At 43.6% G+C, this 23,412-nt stretch overlaps 8 non-coding genes across 8 annotated transcripts in view; 6 read left to right on the forward strand and 2 right to left on the reverse strand.

The window, feature by feature from the left end:
* TRNAS-AGA (transfer RNA serine (anticodon AGA)) overlaps positions 1–24 on the reverse strand; it is an 82-nt gene extending 58 nt beyond the window's left edge. The window contains exon 1 of the tRNA in view: positions 1–24. This exon is cut by the window's left edge and continues 58 nt beyond it. This is a non-coding gene — a tRNA (tRNA-Ser).
* Positions 25–4,472: 4,448 nt separating this feature from the next.
* TRNAR-UCG (transfer RNA arginine (anticodon UCG)) lies at positions 4,473–4,545 on the reverse strand. The gene has a single exon. It is a non-coding gene; the product is annotated as a tRNA-Arg (tRNA).
* An 11,041-nt stretch (positions 4,546–15,586) lies between these two features.
* On the forward strand, positions 15,587–15,657 carry TRNAG-GCC (transfer RNA glycine (anticodon GCC)). The gene has a single exon. It is a non-coding gene; the product is annotated as a tRNA-Gly (tRNA).
* A 290-nt stretch (positions 15,658–15,947) lies between these two features.
* On the forward strand, positions 15,948–16,019 carry TRNAM-CAU (transfer RNA methionine (anticodon CAU)). Its single transcript has one exon. It is a non-coding gene; the product is annotated as a tRNA-Met (tRNA).
* Positions 16,020–16,412: 393 nt separating this feature from the next.
* On the forward strand, positions 16,413–16,494 carry TRNAS-UGA (transfer RNA serine (anticodon UGA)). The gene has a single exon. It is a non-coding gene; the product is annotated as a tRNA-Ser (tRNA).
* A 1,255-nt stretch (positions 16,495–17,749) lies between these two features.
* TRNAQ-UUG (transfer RNA glutamine (anticodon UUG)) lies at positions 17,750–17,821 on the forward strand. Its single transcript has one exon. It is a non-coding gene; the product is annotated as a tRNA-Gln (tRNA).
* A 666-nt stretch (positions 17,822–18,487) lies between these two features.
* On the forward strand, positions 18,488–18,559 carry TRNAQ-UUG (transfer RNA glutamine (anticodon UUG)). The gene has a single exon. It is a non-coding gene; the product is annotated as a tRNA-Gln (tRNA).
* A 3,405-nt stretch (positions 18,560–21,964) lies between these two features.
* TRNAS-GCU (transfer RNA serine (anticodon GCU)) lies at positions 21,965–22,046 on the forward strand. The gene has a single exon. It is a non-coding gene; the product is annotated as a tRNA-Ser (tRNA).
* The last annotated feature ends 1,366 nt before the right edge of the window (positions 22,047–23,412 follow it).

The following is a 23,412-nucleotide window of genomic DNA, read 5'->3' on the forward strand; positions in this document are numbered from 1 at the left end:
CCTTAACCACTCGGCCACGACTACAACGTGCCTCGTTTGGGTTCAATATCTGGCATGGTACCCTATATCATTTAATGTACCTCTTTCTGACTGTCACGAAGCATTTAATAACAGCCACGTTCAACGTCCGGTTGAAGCTACAGGAGGGAAAATCTACTTCAACCAGACTGGGTGGTAGCGAACTGAGAATGCTCTTTATTATTATTATTATTATTATTTTCAAAAAGTTCACCGACAAAATGTTTCAAAAACTTCTGAAACTGTCTTTTTTTTTTCCCTCTTGTAAGAGGTTTCCCTGGAGTCTCCTGTGTCTTCACATACTTATTTTGGTGCCTGAACTTTACTAGGAACTTACCTGTTGTTGCTATATCATTTTAAACGTCAAGAAACTGCTTTCATTAAGATGCTGTACAGGAACTCCTGTCTTTTGGCTTTTGGTGAAGATCTACAAAGTAGAAAAGAGTTGGCAGTCAAATCCTCGTCACTGTGTGGGTCAAAGGGAAGAACAAGTGTGTTTGATGTTCTATGGGTAGTAATTTTAAAATATCTACAAAGACCACTTTCAAAGCAAGAACAGAACACTTGCAACTCATCTTTGTGCACAGCACCATCATTCCCCCAGGAGTGTTTCTGCAGGTGAGACTGCAATTACCTCCTCCGCCATGATGCTCTTAAAGTGCCCTGTGACCTACAGGGGAGATGACATAAGATGTGGGAAACCTTCACACCATCATCTGTCCAACTTGTCAGTTCCTCCTTTGGCCACTCTATGACTTCTGAGACAGGAAAGGTTTTGCACTTTCTCACACAGTGTGGCTTTTTTGCCTCTGTCCTTTGCCTTGCTGCTTGTAGTCTTACATCAATCCTTCATGGTTTTTGCTTAAACAGTACAATCTGCTGAGCCTTTGTTAAACATTCGGATTTTAATTATCAAATATATTAAATATTAAAAGCAGTTGAGGGCCTGGCATGATAGTGTAGTCCTCACCTTGCATGTCCTGGGATCCCATATGGGCGTCGGCTCTAATCCTGGTGGCTCCACTTCCCATCCAGCTCCCTGCTTGTGGCCTGGGAAGGCAGTCGAGTATGGCCCAAGGCTTTGGGACCCTGCACCTGGAAGAACTCCTGGCTTCAGATTGGCTCAGCTCCAGCCCTGTGGCCACTTGGGGAGTGAACCATCGGACGGAAGATCTTCCTCTCTGTATATCCGCCTTTCCAATAAAAAATAAATAAATAATTTTTTAAAAAAGCAGTTGAAAGAATGGGATATCCAGCAACATTCAAAAATTTACATTTTGCTATCTTATCTGCTGAGTCATATGAAATGCATTTGCAGGCATTGTATCACACTTAAATGTGTGAACATCAAAGGACTAAATACGTGTTTTACATATATAAAACCACAATACCATAATCTCAACCTAAAAAAATCGAGTGATCTTTGAAAAATATGTAACATCCAAGACTTACCTAAATTTTTCCTGTATATCTTTTCCCATCAGAGATCCACCCAAAAATTCCTCCTTGCATTTGCCTGTGATGTTTTCTTAGTTCTTTTCCCATTGTTTTGTTGGCTGTGTTCTTATGATCAGTATTTTGAAAATCCAAACCAATTGCCTTATGAAAAGTCCCCATTTTGGCACTGTGTCGTTGTTTCCTCGAGGTATCTTATTATTTTTTACTACAAGTCTGAATGTTTGATTAGGTCCATTGTAATGACTTGAGTTATCACATTTGGGTTAACCACTCTAGGCCACAAAAGGTCACAAGATCCTTTATGTAGTACTTCCTATCTTCCCACCAGGAGGCATTGGGAAGAATGTCCCATTAACAGCCAAGGCAGCCTGCTGCTTCCTGGGAGCCCTCCTTTTCCTTTGAAGTTTGCAAGTTATGTTGGGGTACCACCTCTGAGGCAGGAAAGTGAGCGGTTGTTTTGGGAAGCTTTAAAAATGAAATTGCAAAATCTTCCATAATTTGTCTCTGTTTCTGAATCCCAACCATGAAGAGAAATGCAGGTTCCATCGTCTGACCATGGAGTGCATGTGTCAGAGCTGGGCCTCCTTAGGGGGTTAGACACAGCAGTGGACAGCATATCGAGGTATACATGGAGGATATGGCAGTCCATTGGAACCTGCACAAGATACCTGGTATCACAATAGAGGATGTTTCACAATAGAGGATGGAGGACAGAACAAATCAGTCAACTACTGCAGCCATGTGTTGGCAGTGAAAATCTGGGCAAATGGACACTCTAAAGTGGACTATGTCAGCCAATGGATTCTGGAGAGATTTCATCGTGCTTGGAATGGCAAGACTGGCAGCAGTTCAGAACTGTTGAACTTTCAAAACCACTTGAGTAGTGCCCTCAGAGCAAGCCCAATGGCAGGGACCCTGGGATGGGTGGGAGGCTGGGTGGGGCTTCTTCCTTTAACTCCCCCTTACCCAGATACAGGAAAGAGAGAGAGAGAGAGAGAATGTGGAATGGTCTTACTTTCCTGTAGCCTTGACCCTTTGTGCCCCCATCAACTATGTAAAGATTATCAAAATAAAGTAATAATAATAATAATAATAATAATAATAATGATAATGATAAAAACACTGGAGACGTGGGAAGGACAGAGTCAAGTAACCCAGATAAATGGATCATCCTTTCCCAGGGAGTACTCACATCATCCTTTTGGGATCTTTGGTTTCTCAGAGGAAGGATCTGGCATTGCCTAGCATCCTGGAAAAGGCTGTCTGGTTTTATCCCTGATTCTTTCCTGAGAGCAGGCCTTCTGTCCTGGCTTTCACTTCCAGCAACTCTGACTTGTTAGAGCAGTAATCCCACATGACTCATTTCTTGATTTTTTAAGGTATTAGACTAAAAGGGCGGGTGTTGTGAGGTTCTTAGAAAGATGTAACACTGAGACTCCCAGCAAGAAACAGCAATGTTTGTTCATGTCTGACAAGGAGCCCAGTGAATTCAAACTGCCTTCCATACAGTCTTGGGTTCTTCGTCTCTCTTACATAGTTATATATCTCTAGACAGAGTACTTTAACGTTCGCAGGTTGTGACAGGGGTGTTGTATGCATATATCAGATGTGATACGGATGCACAGTAGATACTGACTGATTATGATGCATTTTTTTTCTTGTTCTAGGAGGGTGCTCTGTTTTTCCTTTGATCCAGGAAAGCTCTTTACCTTTGAAAAGCCCTACTTCAATACCCATGGATACCTCACCTCTTGAGTTTCCAAGTGGGCAACTGAGCATGCTAGGCACCCACGGATCCTCCAATATTGATGGGATGGAGCAACTATGGCCCTAAGTGGGAAAATCTGGGCCCTGATGCCACAACCAATCTCTGCACCTCCTGGTCTGCAAGGCCTCTATCCTTAGCTAGGGCCAACTCCCACTGGCTTCACCAGTTATTCGTAGTCATAAGGTAGTTTGAAAAATCTGACTCTAACTAGCTTGTGACTTGTGATGGTCAGACACCCTTGGAGTAAAATGTTGCAACACAAACTTCCCAGCAGGTGACAAGGGAATACAAAAACATCTTTGCAGTGTGCTACTGCCCTTCGCTTCTCCCCAAACACTACATGCTTGGTTGCAGTTTTTCCAGAGTTCCCAAGGCAGCTTTCTGTTACCCGGGTTTAGCAACATTGTAATTCAAGGCAGAGTGGCTCTGAGATGTTTGCACTTCATCTTCAAAAGGACAAGAGCTTAAAAACCGTCTCTTGTTTTTTTTTTTTTTTAAGATTTATTTATTTTTATTGGAAAGGCGGATATACATAGAGGAGGAGAGACAGAGAGGAAGATCTTCATTCCGATGATTCACTCCCCAAGTGAGCACAAAGGCCGGTGCTGCGCCGATCCGAAGCCAGGAACCCAGAACCTCCTCCAGGTCTCCCACAAGGGTGCAGGAACCCAAGGCTTTGGGCCGTCCTCAACTGCTTTCCCAGGCCACAAGCAGGGAGCTGGATGGGAAGGTGCCCATATGGGATCATGGCGCGTTCAGGGCGAGGAATTTAACCGCTAGGCCACGCCGCCGGGCCTCCAAGAAACCGTCTCTTGTAAATGCTCTAAAAGGCTCTTACACTCGGGCATGAAAAGGTATCTCTTGAGTAGTCGGTTAAAAGCCCCAATCGCAGCCTCTTCTGCACCCTGTTCTACCTCAGCATATCCAAGGGTGGCCAGGCCTGGGACGGGAGGCCAGTGGCGGTCACTTGAATTTCAAGGTGTTCCCCAGGTGCTGCTGCTGGCTGACACACTAGATTCTGAGGAGTAACTACCAGAAAATGGAATGGAATGGATATGACAGTGTGTAGTTATATAAACAACCGGGGGAACAAGAAAAGGAAAGACAGGGTGTGGAGGAAAAAGTACCCAGAGGCTTAAAAAGCGAAACAAACAAATAAATGAACAACAACAACACAACCCTACACAAGTTCTAGGAGTTCTTTTCGAGCTAAGGCAAAAACTACAACCAACCACGAAGGGATTCGAACCCTCAATCTTCTGATCCGAAGTCAGACGCCTTATCCATTAGGCCACGTGGTCTCCTGCTGGTACACCTGTAAGTATGTGTATGGAGAATAAAACTAGTGAAATTATTCTAAACTGAAATTTTCAATTCACACATACAACATTTTAGATTAGATGGGGACAGAAATGTAATAACGTCTGTGACATTTTTACCAGGTAACCACCAAGGGGTACGCAACGCTAGAGCACGTTGTCTTTTCACGGGACTTCAGGAGAAAGGCCCCGCCGAGGCAGGGATGGCAAGGTGAAGGATAGGCGAGCGCAGAAGTACTGCTGCCTTGCAGAGATTCTGCGAGAAGCGTCAGAACTCACCAGGGCTTGCTGAGCCCCCTAAGTCCTTTCAGAGCCCAAATGTACATGGAACCGAATGTTTCGGGGAGAGGATAACAGCGGCACAATTCTGTCAGCGGGAAAGCTGACACAATGGAGTAGTGGTCGGGTTGTGCGCTCTAAGAGAAGCGGAACCCTGAGCCAAGAAGCAGGGAGAGCCGGGAGGACGCGCCTTGACCTGGGTCCGGGTCCCGGCCCCAGACCTGCGCTCTGCTAGGTCCCGGCTTCCCAACAACTCCTTGAGACTCCCACGCTGAGGTCCCTCCTTGCAGGACTTACCGATGGTACGCCCCCAGCTGAGTGTCAGCGGCCTGGTGGCTTCCTACGAAGAGTAAAGGATGTTTCCTGGACTTTGCACTTGGACACTCCCGGCGGCTGCACTTTTCCGGAAGTCTGGGAACTTGAAGGAGGTAGCCTACAGGGCCAGAAGGCAGCATGAGCGGCTGGTGTTCGGCTATTGTGAAATGAAGGGTAGGTCCACAATACATCAGAGGGCCCAACACACTATTCCGGCTCCAATGTGAGTAATTTCTGGAAAAGAAGCCACTCCCTTTAGGCCTTTGAAGCCAGGATTATCAGGGGCGGGCCAGGGGCTTCAGGGGAGTGAGAATTCGTGAGAATTTAGCAGAATAACTGTGCATGCATTGGAGCTTTTTCTTATCCCTGTTTCACTGTGGATCTAATGCCAATGTGAACACTTTAGTTTTCTCAAAGCGTGAAAGTATGGACAAGTGGAGACACTAGGCTTGAGAAACATTTGAGGTTTTCACACACTCCTTGGGTTTTGCAGGCCATATTTCATCTGGTCAGTCCTTGATTTTTCTGGATGAAACCAAATACTAATACACACCCCAAAACTTGAGAGGGTGGGATATCTTTAAATCCTTATTTGAAGGTCAGAACACCTTGCTATGTGACCTCGTGGTGCAACGGTAGTGCATCTGGCTGACCAGAAGCCCGTGTGTTCAGATCACATGGGGTCAGCAGTTGGCTTGCTTGGCTTTACAGATTAACCTGATTTTCGTGCAAAAATCACAACTGTGTACAGTGTGTTTTGATCTTACGCGTTTTTAAACGCAAAGCTTACATCCTGATGCTTGGTTGCGTAAAAACAAAACGGACGTGAGCTGAGCCGCGAGCACGCAGACTCTGCCGCTGGGCTCGGGTCTGCTTGCGCTTTCTCTCCAGCTTTGACGTCTTCCAGCCCCCGGACCCGGGCTGCTGCGTTTTGGGGGCCATAGAGACGCGTCCTGGCCGGCATGAGTGAGACGCTTGTCGGTCAGGGTGTAAGGACAAAAGTTGAAACTAAAAAAAAAAAAAAAAAAAAAAAAAAAAAAAAAAAAAAATTGTCATAGCACAATGCTAGTAGCTGGTTGCTGCGTCTGTAAACAAGCTTGCTTGCTCTTGCTGGGAACATCTGGGGACAGTATGTTCTGGGAACGATAAGGGCATGACCTAGGTAACTGTGAGAGACAGCAGCTTGGCACAATAATAGGGCATCACCACAGGGTATCCACATCCTGGAATTTATGACCCAGCATGTGGATGTCAAGAAGATGGATAATGTGAAAAGTGTACCGCATGACAAAGCCGTATGGAGAGCATTAAACCCTCTGTTAAAATGACCTCAGAGTGCACTCTGGTAAGGGGTGTGGGTCCTGGCTTGTCTGTTAGCCTTGCCTGTCAGTAAACCTGCTACAACTTGCATCTGAGTACTTTACATGTGTTTCAGTGGGCCAGTTGAGTGTAACGTGTTTTTTTTTTTTAATTTTGAAATTTATGGTACAGTTCCTTATGGTACAATTCCCTACCCCTTCTCAAAATTCCCTTCCCCCGACTGATTTTCCCCATATTATTACAATGGTATAGTCCTTTATAAGCAGTCATAAGTCCATTGTTCTGTTTTTTAAGTGTGTCCTGATATAGCTGGTACGGACAATGCCAGACAGTCCAGCATCCAATTGTCAAGACATATCCAATTGTTACATTGGGAGTCCATCTTTGATTTGGAAATAGAGATGCATATTGCATTGTATCTTCACATCTGGATATGATAGTCTCTATTACGCTGTCACTATACATGCCCTTAAATGAGAAGCCATGAAACAAAGTCAACAAAAGGGATAAAGTTAAAACAAAAAAGTACTTACATGGAGTTAAGTAAAATGCTACTGAATAACCAATGTGTCGATGAAGAAGTGAAAAAGAAAACACAAAAGCTGCTTGGGTAAAATGATGCTACTGTGTGATCTAAGAGTCAGTGAAGAATTCTTCCTTGCGAGCTGATTTGACTGTTGTTCCCCTCCAAGACTCAGATTTAACTCTGTTCTCCTATGACAGCAGTTCGGTGTTGAAGGGGCAGATATATGCCGGAGCTGCGGTTATAACAGATTGCAAGGTCTTGTGGCAAAAGACCCTTCCCTTAGGAAGCTCGGCTCAGCGTGCGGAGCTCTTTGCGCTGGCGAAAACATTGCGACTCGGGGAAGGAAAGGAAATTAACATCTGTATTGACGGTAGGTATGCATTTGCAACCGCGCATGTGCATGGCGCTATCAAGATCACTGTCTCCTCACGGCAGAAGGCGAAGCCATTAAAAACAAAGATCCTGGATCTTCTGATTGCCATTTGGGAGCCTGGAGGCAGTCGGGAACCACAACACCAACCAGCGTTAGCAGAAACTGAAAGTAAATCCTGAGCAGCACAGATGCTTGCCGTTTTGACTGAACCTCTGCTCACTCCAAGTCCCTCTTACTCCCCAAAGAATTTGGAGTGGGTTTTCAGAAAAGGGGTACGCAGGAGCCAAGAAAGGAATGGTTTCAAGACTTCGAAGGTAAGATACTGTTGCCTGAAGCGTTGGGGAGGTGCATGGTTCACCCCTTACATCAGGGGACACAGAGCTAGTGAGGAAGAAATTTAGGTCACAAGGACTGGGTAAGGCGATTGAAGAAGAGGTTGAGAAGTGTGTAACATGCACTCAGTGAACCAAGGGACATCTAGGGAGATCCCGGAATTGAGAAGAGGAAGGAGCAGAACCAGCAAGACTTTGGGAGTTGGATTTTACTGTGATGAAGCTGGGGAAGTATAGTTAAAAATACTTGTTTTTGTAGATTCTTTCTCTGGCTGGGTTAAAACCTTCCTCACTAAGTCAGAAACAGCTCCCATGACAGCCAATAACCTACTAGATGAAATTGTCCCTAGCTGTTTCATATTGGCTCAGATAATGGCCCTGTCTTCATGGCAAGGTGTCTCAGGGACTCGCCCATGCTTAGCGATAAATTGGAAATTATGTTGTGCTTGTAGACCCCAGAGTTCCAGGCAGGAAGATAGGATGAATCGGACCTTGAAGGAGACCTTAATGAAATTATTCTTAGAGACTGGCAAAAACTGGGTGGACATTCTGCCCTTTGCCCTGCTGTGCATTCGGTGCACCTCCACCAATAAAGGTTTGTCTTCCTTTGAAACCTTGTTTGAAAAAACTCCTCCAATCCTCCCTAGACTTGGGGAAAAGGTAGTTGCACAATTGGAACCGGACTAACTATAACGAGTTATTTGAATATCCCACTCTGGACCCCCGGTGCCATTTCATCTTCCTCACAGCTCACGAAATTCGCGCTGGTCTAGCCGTCCACCAATCAGATGTAACCTGGCATTCCACCTGAGAATCCCAATCCCAATCTTCCAGGCCCTTCCCCAACCTTGCCCACTCACCAATCATCCCTAGGCATCCACCCGTAGGCACCAATCCCCTGGGGCCTGCCCTCAATCCCTCCCAATCCGCGCCCCCCACACCTTGCAGACAAAAAAGCCCCCAAGTGAGGCTTCTCTCTCTTTTTTTTTTCAACTTAAACAGATGTTTCTTTATTTTTTTTATTCATTAATTACATTGTATTATGTGACAGTTTCATAGATACTGGGATTCTCCCCACCCCTCCCCAAACCCTCCCACCATGGTGGATTCCTCCACCTTGTTGCATAACCACAGTTCAAGTTCAGTTGAGATTCCCTCATTGTAAGCATATACCAAACATAGAGTCCAGCGGCTCTCTCTTCTCCTTCCTTCCCCTTCCCCCTCTTCCCCCTTTTCTCTCCACCACCTCCACCCCATTCCTGCCCCACTGGAACAAATCTCCTAAGATACCTCGTTGCGTCTGGTGTTTTCAGCTCACGGTAAAGAACCAGGTTGCGGGAATTAGCTGCGCATAATAATATCGTAATATCGTATGAACTAGAACTCTAACCTTTTTAAATAACTAACATTAACATCTGGTTTTTTTGCTGGCTTTACATCAGGTCCAGAAGGATTTAGCCGCTAACATTAAAGCATCTTATGCTCATTTACCTGTTGTCCCCCATCTTTTTCAGCCTGGTGATCTAGTTTGGATCAAACCACATGACCTGAAAGTGCTGGAACCCCACTGGAAGGGACCTCACACTGTCATCTTGACAACTCCCTCTGCAGTAAAAGACGGGATAAAGACTTGGACACATTATTCCCAGGTTAAGAAGGACACAACTACTGTATTTCAGTGATCTCCTTTGGAGAAGGCATCAGGATTGGAAACTGGAGCCAGAAAATGAAGAGTCAAGAAGTATCCGAGACACCCCTTAAAGCTAAGACTTTCTCACTCATAGTATGTTTAACCTGGCTGCTGCCCGTGGGGATGACCAACGATTCTTATTCACCCCAGTCGTATACATGGGAATTGAGGGAGGGAACTACTGGGACAGTCATCACTACCTATGAAGGAATTAGCCAGCCCGTTTTTAACTTTGACCTGTGTCAATTATGTGGGCATGGATTTGATCCCACTTGGGGAGGGGCAAAATATGCATGCAGGGCCCTTTGGTCAAGTCAAATCTTGACAGACTCAGTTTTATGGGTGTCCATCTTCAGGATCCCCAGAATGCCAGGGAAATGGAGCATATTACTGTGCCCAGTGGTCTTGCGTGTCCTTTGCTCCTTGGGCGAATATAGATAGCCTCATTTCATTTACTCATAAACCCCAACTCGATTGTAAGATCCATGAAACATGTAACAACATCACCATCAAAGTGAAACAGGACTGGTATCCATCCCTTCCCTCCACTAGGTGGGATGTTGGCCTCACCTGGGGACTTAGAGCGTATGTAAAAGGGCACGACCCTGGAGTCCTGTTCACTATTCAGCGGGTCAAGCAGGGACCTAAAATCCATTAGGACCCTTCAGGCCCAACTCAGTGCCTCCCCCAGTGTTATCCACTTCAGAGTCCTTTAGCTCCTTAACAGAGGGAGCAGGGAATCCCTCTCACACCACCTAGCCTGACTCAGGATTAGCAAAGGCAGCATTTGTGTATGTAGTTAGTTCTATGCACCGATTTATCAATCAGTCTCAAGCAAATATTACTAGAGGCTGTTGGATTTGTTTAAGCCCTAAACCATGGGCCCAGCAGTATGGCCTAGTGGCTAAAGTCCTCGCCTTGAACGAACCGGGATCCCATATGGGCACCAGTTCTACTCCCGGTAGCTCCACTACCCATCCAGCTTCCTGCTAGTGGCCTGGGAAAGCAGTCGAGGACGGCCCAAAGCTTTGGGACCCTGCCTGGTTCCCGGTTGTGGTCACTTGGGGAGTGAATCATCAGACAGAAGATCTTCCTCTTTATCTCTCCTCCTCTCTGTATATTTGACTTTGTAATAAAATAAATAAATCTTAAAAAAAACCCCTATACCACCATATAATGTGGGACTAATGACAACTGCAGTGTTTGACAGCACTGATCAGGATATCCAAACATTGCAGGACCCTGAGTATAACAAATGTTGGGGATCCATCCGACCTGTCCCGTCCCTGGGGGATCTCCAAGGACAAGGAATGTGCATAAAGTCATCTATCTATCGCTTGCAACGATCCCCTCATGAATTAAAGTTCAATGTTACCCTTACTCCCAATGAGTCATTAATTCAGAGCCCCAACCATATCTATGTGTTTGCAGCACCTGAAGAAATGTGGTTTGCTTGCTTATTGGGCCTTACTACCTATATTGCTGCAACATATTTTGATGACAAAAATGATCCCGAATTGTGTGTGCTTGTAGAAGTATTGCTCCAGGTGTGCCTAAACGGTGGTGATGCAGAAGAGAACACCTGCTGGCAAATTCAGGTAGCAGGGTTAAGAGGGCTACACCCATCCTAGCGCCTCTGCTGGTGGGACTGGGGATAACTGATTTAACTGCAGTAGGGGCAGCAGCATGGATCACAGGTGACCAAAACTTGATAGATAGAAATGGACTTAAGTTATCAGGAATCATCTGTGAGTCGGCTGGAACACCAAGTGGATTTGCTAGCCGAAGTAGTGCTGCAAAATAGGAGAGGACTTGATTTGTTCATGAAAGAAAGGGGGCTGTGTACAGCAACAGGAGAAACGTGTTGCTTTTATGCTAATCAATTAGGTGTAATTTGGGATACACTTGCCCTAGCAAGAAAATATCTGAAGAAGAACAAGCCCAGTAGGGGTCCCAGAGCTGGTATCAGAGTGGTTTTCTTTTTTTTTTTTTTTATAAGATTTATTTTTATTACAAAGTCAGATATACAGAGAGGAGGAAAGACAGAGAGGAAGATCTACCGTCCGATGTTTCACTCCCCAAGTGAGCCGCAACGGGCCGATGCGCACCGATCCGAAGCCAGGAACCAGGAACCTCTTCCAGGTCTCCCACGCGGGTGCAGGGTCCCAAATCCTTGGGCTGCTTTCCCAGGCCACAAGCAGGGAGCTGGATGGGAAGTGGAGCTGCTGGGATTAGAACCGGCGGCCATATAGGATCCCGGGGCTTTCAAGGCGAGGACTTTAGCCGCTAGGCCACGTCGCCGGGCCCCAGAAGTGGTTTTTAAACCACCCATGGATAATACCCTATATTATCTGCAGTGACAGGGTCTGAATTATATATATGTATTTTAGCCCTGCTAATTGGCTCTTGTATTGTCAGTTGTGTAACCAACTATGTTAAGGAAAGAATAGGTGCTGTTAAGCTTATAGTGTTAAAAACAAGTTTTGTACCTTTTGCTAATAGTGATGATAATGGATTAAGGGTTTGATTAGTATAAAGAAAAGGGGGAAGTGTAAGGACAAAACTTGAAACTAAAAATTATTACAGCACAATGCTAATAGCCATTTCTGCTTCTGTAAACAAGCTTGCTTGCTGTTGCTGGGAACATCTGGGGACAGTATATTCCAGGAATCATAAGGGCATGACCTAGGTAACTGTGAGACAGTGGCCTGGTGCAACAAAATGCCATCACCACAGGAGATCCACATCCTGGAATTTATGACCAGGATGTAGATTCAAAAAGAAGCCTTGCTGTCAGCAAACCTGTTGCAACTTGCATCTGAGTACTTTACATTTGTTTCAGCTGGCAAGTGAGTGCAACAAGGGATTGTCCAAAACCCCAGTGCCACCTCGCCCAAAGCAGCCTCTCTTGCATCTCCAGTTGTAAGCCTCGCTGAGCTTCAGGTGGTGTACACTCTAGTACTGTCCGTAACTGGCCCCACTGGGGCATGCTCCATGAGCATTGGAGCAGTGTGTCTTTTATTGCTGCACGCCTAGTGTGTTTTTATATTACTTTGATCATTCTGTCCTTAGGAACAATTTGTGACATTCTTTCATGTGAAGCAATTATCAAATCATATGTAAAATCATAACTTCAATATAAGCATAAAATAAACATGTATTTTATTTAGGTCATTAATTGGCGATGGAACCCGCAAATCAAAACCCTTGCAAAGGATACGTCACATGCATGGGGTGGGGGGACTTGGGGTGCTGAAGGGATCTATAAACAGGCACCAGATGGCTTCCTGTGCTCAGCACAAGTCACTTTTCGCCCATGGCACTGTTCCTTTCCATTTCTATGGACAAGAGTCACTTCTGCTTAATTTACAAAGCTGTGAAATAGCTTTAAGGTGGTAGACAGATTGCTAGAGAATGAAATAATCCAGAAGTGTCCTCTAGATCACACACGGACATGTTTTAGGGGGTTGATTGCTAATTTTTCCTGTGTCAAAAGTAAATAACGTGCTATTTGGCCAAGTAAAAATTAAGGTCTCGGAAAGATAAATAGAGCTAGTCGGCAGTAATTTAGCTACATTTTAAAACCACCATATGGGCCGCAAGGGTGCTGCAGGGGACCAGGTGATACGTCACCAGATCTCTCCTCTTGGGTGGTTGGTATGTCTTTCAAGAAATTCTTGAGACTAATATTAAAGTTTCTAGAATAACCAAGAAAGTCATTTGGAACTTTGAGCTTTCTGGGCAAGGGTATCAAGGAATAGTGATGTTGGAGAAACTAGTGAAATAGTAAAGTTGTGTTATTGGAATATTCTCAACTCTCACTTTCAGTATAAGCTCTCACAAAACATATGCATGTCTTTTCCTCACATAAACTTAAAAACATTCTTAAAAGGCTAAAGTGCAGAAAATATTAGTAGGTAATAAGGTGGTTGTCATACAATGAAGGTCAAAATTGTCACTATTATTGTCACGGATTATCTGTTAATAGATGGTCTGTTGTTTGAACAGAAAGATGAACACCAAAGCTTTAGCAGGAAACAACATTTGCTTTTATGCCAGTATGAGGCTCAGCTGGATTCAGACTCAATATTCCAAGACACAAACAGGGGCCCTTCCTTATATACTTGAAGGTTGCTTTGCCTCTGTTCTGTGGCTGCATACACTCTGATTGGAAGCTCGAATGCTCTGTGGTGGTTTTTTTTTTTTTTTAATTTTTTTAAAATTTATTCATTAATTACATTGTATTATGTGACAGTTTCATAGGTACTGGGATTCTCCATCCCTCCCCAAAACCTCCCCCTGCTGTGTGGTGGTTAAAGGAGTGTTATTAAGGTTGCACATGTGTTCATGGTTACTGATAATGTTTAACTGGCTTCCCTAAAAAGGGCTAATGCATTCTCCCCATACACAGTGAGCTATCTGTTGCCTGGGTATGTAGAAATGATTTCCCTTCAGGATGCGAAGACAGATTTGTGTATGCAGTATATAAACTGAAGTTAGTGACTTGCTTTGCGTGAGTAGAAAAATGTGGAAGCGACGGTGTCAAACCAAGCTCCACATGTTATCAGCTTCTGAATTGCTGGCCCACAGAAACTGTGGTAAGTGATGTTTTATTTCTTTTTGATTTTAAAAAATTTTCTTTCTTGCTTTGTAAATGCTGTCTTGTAAACCATTAAATTTTAGGACAGTTTAAAATATATAACAATAGATGCCAAGTACAATATTTTATCTCAAAACCCTCTTCTGGTGTGTCTACCAGTTGTAAAATATATCATGATTTTTAATCTGGCTCTGAGTCCCTGCTCTGCTTTTACTTTCTCTCTTTGAGCCACAAGTAGGACTCTTGAGTTAGTACCTCCCTTTACCAAAGAACCAACTTGGCTTGTTTCTTATGGGGAGATTTCTGGAGCTGTTTTGGAAAGCAACCTTTGACAAATGGTACCCAAAATCTAAAGAGGAAGAGGGCGCATTGCATAGATCAGTGTTACGCTACACACAAAGAATGTATTTGGGAATTTGTGTTAGAAGAGTCTATACTAGCCCATCAACTCAAAACAACTGACCCAAGAGGCTGCTATCAGCACCACACTGAAGATTTCTGCTTATAAAATGTTATTTAGAAATAAGGTAAAATATCCGGCTGCTAGTTTCACTAAAAAGGTACATGGATTATTAGTAGCTAATACTCATCTGGTACTTTTATAATGGTTTTTTCAGGAGGCATTCACAGGTATTGCTTTAATTTATCTTTGTTTATAGTTCCTGAGCAGAGTGTGGGTCAATTACTGAAAACTCCATTGTTATCTTTCTCTGACTGTATTCTATTGTTAGGTTTTTGAGGAACCTTATTCATAGCCTAAATTCTTGTTTTGAAGGAAAAAATCAGTAATAGTCTATTAATTTGTTATTGCAGCGTCCTTCCTTTTTTGTCCATCAAGGCTTAGTAATCATAGTTGCCAAGTAAATCGTCTCTAATTGGTTTTGCAACTTCGCAAAGTGGTGAGGAAAGCGACCAGGAGAAGAGGCACACACGCCTCTGGTCCTTCTGCTTTATAAGTCAGGCAATCCTTCAGGCTATTCCTGAAACCAGTCTCAAGAACAATGTCTGTGGAGACCATTGCTCTCCTGCTTGCTGTCTGATTTTTCTGGGTTGCTAAACCAACTGAGAATTCCTCAAAAAATAGCAACAAGGTCTCCTATGTATTTCCACGGAACCATGTTGTCTTTTGGCTCCAAAGCTAAAAAGGGAGCGCAGGACTTAAGGATACCACGGAGGAATCGTCCTCAAGAGAGGCCAAGTAAGAGATGTCTGTGGAGTACTACTGCGCGGAATTGGCATTTTAACATTGCCTACGTTATTCCCGCTTCCAATGACCAACTCTCCTGGCTAAACGTGGGTCACTACATCACAACCAGTCTTTTTTTTTTTTTTTTTTCCCAAAATGAGATTGCTTGGTGTTTGAGTTGAAGGGAGCTTTTTAATTTGGTACATTAACTGAATTGGCTTGTATTTTAAGTGATTTTCAAAGTTTTATTTCAGTCCACATTTTTAAAAGTTTTCTAAGGATCATATCTCACAGTTTCAGTCTTTTATTTTTACACTATTTAAGAAATTTTAATTGGATTTGGAGAATGAGAGTTTCAGTGTAAATATACATAGGTATAAATAAGAAGGCAACATGTGTGAAGCATTGGTGGTTCAGTGGTAGAATTCTCGCCTGCCACGCGGGAGGCCCGGGTTCGATTCCCGGCCAATGCAGCTGCTTTTTTTTCTTTGCATTTGAAATGTGCTCTGGTAATGAATTTCTTTGTTAGAAGTCACGCTAAGCATCCTGTGCTTTGTTTTACTACAGGTGAGACTTAATTTTGAGGGAGCTCGATTGGCTTTTTGCGGGAGAAGTAAATTCGGGGTATGCGGAGTGATTGTAGGAGCCAGCCATAATTGAATGGGTTACTTTGCTGCTTGTAAATTTCCACAGGAATACGCAAGCAGGAAAACTGTCGCAATTAACGTCTCGAATACACAATTAAACATCCCAGCCATTGTCCAGCAGAGTGGCGCAGCGGAAGCGTGCTGGGCCCATAACCCAGAGGTCGATGGATCGAAACCATCCTCTGCTAAGTGTTTTGATTCACGTGCCTTGGAAAAGTTGAACAGCGCTAACCCAAGTCTTTTCGCCAAGTTTGTGCAGCACCCTGTTAATAAATCTGAAGGTGATTTGCACAACATACCCACTTGCATTTTTTCTATCCAGAAAGCATATTTGGAGACCCCATGTCCTCTGCACATTCCATTCGTGACGTCTGTTAGCGGCTCCTATGTGCGACAGATTTTGCCATTTTTATCACTCCTCTAACCAATCTCAGGAGTTTCAAATTTTTGAGCTGTTAACTCTGGTGCCTGACTTTTCAAACCGTCGCTGCATCGCGGGAAAACCGAGATTTTTAAAACCAGGTGTAGCACAAAAGCTACCTTCCCTCATGGGAATCTATCCAGATAAGACTCCCAGGCACGTAGTCGTGGCCGAGTGGTTAAGGCGATGGACTTGAAATCCATTGGGGTTTCCCCGCGCAGGTTCGAGTCCTGCCGACTACGAGGCTCTTTGTTTTTTCTTGCTACGTTCAAACGTGAAAACGGAATAAACAGAGTGAAACGGAATACGTGTTCCTTGCTAATCTTAACGTGCAGTTGATAGCTTTCCGCCTTTTGTGTGACAAGATTTACATGGAAATCTTCCGAAGCCTCTTTGGGAAACCACCTGAAGTCTATCATAAACATGCTGGAAAAACCTTCAGGTGGTTTTGCCTTGAAGTCTTCAGCTACTGCTTCCCTATGTGTGAGGGTTTCTCAGTCCAGCTGTTGTCTGACTTTCAAACTCTGGCCTGCCTTTAATTTCCGCTTGGTATTTTCCTCAGATTTTTGTAAACTTTTAAAGCATCGCTGCCCCACTTGTGAGCGTATTTAATGTTTTAAAGTCAATATATCAAACAGAAATTTCTAGTCATTTTTGGGGGGTTTAGGGGAGGGAATTCTCAGTCTCTCCGAAATTGTACCATAAAATTGAAAAATTCAAAATAAAAATTCAAAATAAAAAAAGAAATTTTTAGTCTTTCTTCCTTTCTTAAGTATTTTATTATTCTTTCGGTGGCTGTAATTGCAGACAGGAAATACCAGATGGGTAATTTTCAAAGCTGTTTTTAGAAGCTGGTAAACACTTATTAAAAACCAAACCAAACCAACCAACCAACCAATCCACCAACAAACGAACAAACAACAACAATTAAAAAAAAAAAAAAAAAACAAAGAAAAGAAACCTGCTTTGCTATCGAAAACTCTGCTACTCTTCCTAACACATCTTTGCAGGCAAAATTAATAAAAGTAAAAAGAAATATAAGAAATCGATCCTCTTCTATGAGTAATTGCTCCACTAAGAAATGCAAGTTGGGAAGAAAATAAAATGAAATCTGGAAAAAAAAAGAAAACTGCTAACAAATTTCTGAAATTTAAATTGTTTTCCTTTTCATGTTTTCTGCATGTATACTTGGCCTTAGAGATTTTTAAATGCTGACACTTTTTTCTGTAAACTCATTGGTAGCCAGACATTTATTAGCTATGATTTACAATCCGGGTTAAGTATTGAGCAAATACACAGTTCTGGGTTTTCAAGGAGCACTGTCATGCAAATAACCTGCATGTGCTCCGCCTTTCTGTTGGCAAGCGCAATTTTGTTTCTTTGGACTCCTGGGATATGCCCCTATTTGGGAGATCCAAGATAGAAACATTTCAATTAGGCTAACCCAAATAGTATCAACACACTATCAAAAATCTGCCATTTGCAATTGTTATCTTTGGTCCCATGGTGTAATGGTTAGCACTCTGGACTTTGAATCCAGCGATCCGAGTTCAAATCTCGGTGGGACCTATATTTGTATTTTTATTTTTAATATTGGGATGACACTCATGTGAGTCTCTGATTAGGGTGGGGAGGGTCAGGTATGGAGGAAGGAGGGTGCGACAAATGTTTCAGTTCTTTTTTTCCTCCTGTAGGACATATAATGTTTTCACTGTTCCCTCCATTTGAATACCCAAACCAGGTTAGCAAAAACAAGGCCCTGATCTGAGAACAGCATCTCTGGTTTTACCTGCAATTGCGCTTCCGTTGATTCTTGCTCCTCCTGCTTTGTTGGATGCCAGAGTTCCCCTAATCCTGGTAAATAAAATTACCTTAGATTATCCTTATCACCTGTTCGCTTAAGGGTACATTTTTCGTACCCTGGACTACTTCTTCTCTTTTTTCTTTGTAGGGTTCTGTCTTTTCCAACACAAACCTAGTCCCAAAAGATTTGCATGTGAGCCTCTTGAAATCTATGCTATCGATTGGGATGCAATAAATATTTCATCAATATTTCTTCCATTAAAGCCATACACCATGAAGTACAAGTGTCTTCAAAGTGTTTATGGAAGTATATATATGATGAAAAAGCTATATGTCTTGCAAATTCTCGGCACCCAAAGCATTGTCCTTTAATATCCAAACTCTGGAAATTTCTTCCTACGGTAACATATTCTGAATAGTCCCCGGGAGGATGGCCCCATGGTGTAATGGTTAGCACTCTGGACTTTGAATCCAGCGATCCGAGTTCAAATCTCGGTGGGACCTGTTTTGTGTTCTGTCCCTGGGAAGAACAGAAAGCAACCCTTCCTTCCGTATATTCTTTGTGACTTCAGGAGATGGTTCCCTGTGTGTTGCCTTTGTCATTGTAGAGTCTGCATTTTCTTCCACACCAAACTCCGTGGAAGCATAAGTGATCTCTAGGCTTGTAATTCTTACTGATTTGTGAAGCTTCCTCAGTCTATGAATGTTTTACTTCTTGATTCTCCCTCAGGTTGTCTTGATCTGCTGGAGGAATATATTTCACAACTGCAGCTGTAAGCCCCTTAAATGAGAAACCCTGGTATGCTGAAATGTGAGTTGCAATTTGAGTCTAGATCTGTCTAACATCACAGTCACATGCTATTCCAAGATCCTGAGGCACAAAGGTTAACGCCTTGGACTCCCAGCAACCCCAGCTGTGGGAAGGACCCAAGTCCCTTCTGTTGACTGTTCAGAACATCCTCCGGTGCTCTCAGTCATAGCCAAGCAAGAGCTTCAGGAACTCCTCTGAAGTCTGCAAATTGTTCAAGAAAAAAACATGTAGGCCTCATCCTGCTGATTTTGCCTAATCATGCTGTCTTAGCATCCTCTGCGTTTGTTTCCTATGGCTGTTGTAACAATGTTCATGAAGCTAATGGCTTAAACAGGGCTGTGACTTTCTGGAGAATTCAAGAGTGCATCCATTGTCTCAACTTTCTCAGAATCTATTGGCTCCTTCCTTGTTTCACCTCTGGCTTCTGTAGTTACATTGTCTGCTTTTGACTCTGCCTCCCATTTAGAACTACTCTTGTGATTACACTGGGTCTACTAAAGCTCTGCAGGATGCTCTACCCCTCTTGGGGTATGTAGCCTGTAATGTCATTTTTACCAATAAGGTGACTTACCAGAGTTTCTTGGGACATCCCATTTTGGGGGATCATTATTCAGCTCTCTCTTGGTTCTGTTAATAAATACCAGATATCCAACCCTGAAGACTCCCAGATACTCACCAAGGACTATCAGTACCAAGAAGCACCGAGGACTACATCCCTACTGCCAAGGAGACCATGAGGAAATGGAGTGCCTTCGGAGACCAAGAACTCTGAGGTCAACCACCCCCATTTGGATCTACCACATGGGATGGAAGAAGCTCAAGTCCTGCCTTGCAGGATCCAAGGTCATCGGAACAACAACCAGGAATCCTGAGCGGTCCGCAGAAACAGAAGAACAGTAAACTTCCTTCGGGACTAGGGAGAGGAGCTTTCTCTGGTCCTTGCCTGCTTCCAACTTTGGGTCCCCACCCCCTCTCGTAATAACCATCAGGAGCGCTCCAGAAACCCCTCAAAACAAACAAACAAACAAACAAACAAACAAACCATACTAGAATAGATAGACAGAGAACAACAAGGAAAGCTTAGAAACAGACAGGAAACAGTCAGCGGGGATGCACTTCTAACTCACTGGGTGGGACACAAAGATTAGTTACTCCTAACTGGGGTGTGGAAGATTTCTCTGCACACCCCTCCTAAACATGCTCACCTAAACTGTTGACATATATCCTGTTAGGATTATAGAGTTAGACCACCTGAAAAACAGCCAGGTTCAGCGAAATCATGCTTCAATGATATAAACTGCTAAAGACAAAATTAAAATAGGCATGAGACAGCTGAATAGCAATCTAAACCATTTTAAGGTGTATAGAACACGGTTGAATGTAAACCAAAATTGAAATGTCTATGAAGAAGTCACAGGTTGTGGTTGAGAACCTGCATTTTCCTATTAACATATTGGTTAATCAATACCATGTCAATTAATGCCATAAAGTTGTAAATGGTTGGAAATATTATGTTGGGGCTTTTAATTGATTGGGATGATACTCTGCCGGCTCTACCTTCAGACCAGAGATGGTCTCACCAACAAACCATTGAACTTACCAGGACAATAAGATGCTGGACTTTATGCTTGGTAAATATCTCCAATGAAAGAACCTCAACTGAATTTGAACTATGGAAATGCAACAAGGTGGAGCAACCCACCGTGGGGGGAGGGATTGGGGAGGGGCGGGGGGAATCCCAGTGCATAAAAAAATGTATCACATAATGCAATGTAATTAATTTTTAAAAAAGGAAATGCAATAAAAATATATGTTTAAAAAAATAAATACCAGATATCTATTAGTGTTCTTGACTCTCTCGGTCACGTTGCCTTGCAAAAATAATGCAAGATCTGGATCAACCTTGCACATACATCTTTCAGTAGAACGAAACAGGTTTCTATTTAAGGGCTCTGCAGTGCAATGATTAGCATTTGAGCTCATATTTTGCAGTCTTGTTATAGATTTACCTTAATTATGTCTCTTCCTGGTATAGGACCCAGTGTTTCTTAAATGTATTATTTACCTGTTGTTGTAAAATTGTCCAACACAGCAGCATGAAACAACGCATGTTTATATCTCAGCTTGGCGGAGTCCTTTTTGTCGGTGCTTTCCGTGCTCTGCATTCCAGGAGCTGGCCGTGGAGTTAAGTGCAGTCATCCTCAGGCTCTGTTGGGGAGGAACCACTTTCAAACTCACACGGTTATTGGTAGGGTTTACTTGTTTAATTTCTGGCCAGTCAGACCTCACGAATGTGGCAGTTTGTTTCCTCAAGCTGTGCAAACGGAGCAGTCAGCCTCGTTCAGATCAGCTTCATTCTGTTCTTGCCTCTTCGTAAACACCTCTTTCCTGATACCTTCAAGGTTTCCTATGATTGTGTTTTTGTTCAGTTGCAGGAATGGCAACAAATGCAACTGCAATCCAACCGCAGATGTATTCCTGGTGGTCTCTGACTGTAGGGCATGGAAATAGGCAACATTTGTTTTAGCAAAACACAACAGAGCTAAATTTTCATTTTTTTGGTCACTTTTCCATGTATTATATCAAATACTCACCCATCAGATAGTGCAAAGATTCTGTAAGATAAAGTCCAACTTTTCTGATGTCACATTTAGCACAATGCACAATTTGGCCGTCATCCATTACTGACAGATCTCCCGGCTTCCTAGAAGAGCTGAGGATTACTCTCAGGAGTGTTAGCCATTCCTCTGAGAATCCTGTAAGAAGAACAAGGATGGAAGAACACATCTAACATATTGGCTTCTTGATGGTGTTAAATATACATGACCAAATAGAAATGACAATTTTAAATCCTAAGTAGTCAACTCCTATCTTCCTCACTAATGTTTCTTTTATTTTTCTCTTCGGAAGTGTATTTTTGTTATTTTTTTTCATGACTGCTCCTATCCCCTAATCACCTTTTTATTTTTCCGATCTTCAAGTCAAGATTATTTGCACAATGGAAATGCAGTTTCATCAACAAAAACGGGAGATAATTTAGAACCAGCAAAACGGACCTCTGTTTAAGTGCAGCACCTGTAGCAGCTTCCTGCAGGATTGACGAGGTGGCCGAGTGGTTAAGGCGATGGACTGCTAATCCATTGTGCTCTGCACGCGTGGGTTCGAATCCCATCCTCGTCGTCTCAGCATCTTCCCTTACTGGGAGATGAGGTTTTAGCTCCCTCTATATATTTCAGGAAATGCACGCCTGCGAAGGAAACGGGCACTGTTTTACAGACCCACACCTCTTTGACGAACGTGATTCCCGCGTTTTCTCTTTTAAATCTGAAGTCTCGCGCACGCTTGCAGGTTCAGGTCTCTTTGGATTAGTATCTCGCCTGCCCCGCCTCTCACCCCCACCCTTTTGCACACTGCACCTCCCTGTGATTTCTGCTCCTTGCCTCGCAGCGCCGGAAGCCTCTCTTTATTGAGTGTGTAGGAGGGAGAAGAGGGGGAGGGGATGGGGCTGTCACTGCTACCTCTGGCATAATCTTGCTATACCCACACCAAGTGTGCCGCTGCTCCCTAACCACGAATCCTCCAGCAGTAATCAGGTGAGCCAATTCAAAGCCAAGCTCTTCTCCAAGGCTTCCCAAGCCCAGGGGATTTCTCTCTTCTCGGATCATTTTCTGCTAGATACACATCGTGCAACCTCATCAATCACCTTCCCAGAATTACAAAACCTGCATGAACCGTAAAAATGTTCACTTTAGAAAATCCCTCCCCTCTGGTGATCATTTTACTGAAGAGGAAAATGAAGTAGTCCGCAGACAGGGCATTTACTAAGAACAAAAGAAAACAACCTCAAACTTTGTGTTTGACATCCGGTGCTTTAGACAATGAAAACTTTCCACGGAGCTCTAACCTTGCACTGGGACTGCGATGAGAAACCGCCCGTGACACACATGCCTGCTAAGTGTGCAGAGCTCCCAAACCCTCCTGAGCATCAGGGTCTGAAGAACTATGTGTTTGAAGGCATTATCTGTTTTTGAACGCTAACTGTAGTATAAACAATGGCTCCAGACTGTTTTACACCCTCTCATGCATTAATCTTGTGATGATAGGGAGCAGAGCGGAAGTCCATGAAGCTTTGTGTATTTTGCTTGTTCTCTAGCAGAGAGCAGAGGTTGTTTGATACAGTGGACATGTGAACAATGTTGCGTCCTACTTCTCTCTCTCTCCAGTTTACCTTCCTGCTGCACCCTTGACGGCCAGCTTTGCCTCTTGTCAACACTGAACAGACATAACATGACTGCTTAAGCACAGGCATGTGTGGGTGAGACCAGAGATGGGGGAGGTTTTGAAGAAGGAAAGAGATCAAAACTGTGCAGGTGTAACCGAAATCCGGGTCCTTGTCAGCGAGGTGGAGTCAAACCATCAAGGAGAGGTCTGAGGCTGAAGGAAACAGAAAGGGTCACCCATGGGGAAATGAGGAGGTAGCGGGTTAGCACCTCAAGAACCACCACCTTCCTTTGTGGGGAGGGTCCGGGGATTTCTGCTGAAGCTC

This window comes from Ochotona princeps, chromosome 1, assembly GCF_030435755.1.
Source record: "Ochotona princeps isolate mOchPri1 chromosome 1, mOchPri1.hap1, whole genome shotgun sequence".
Taxonomy (NCBI): Eukaryota; Metazoa; Chordata; class Mammalia; order Lagomorpha; family Ochotonidae; genus Ochotona; species Ochotona princeps.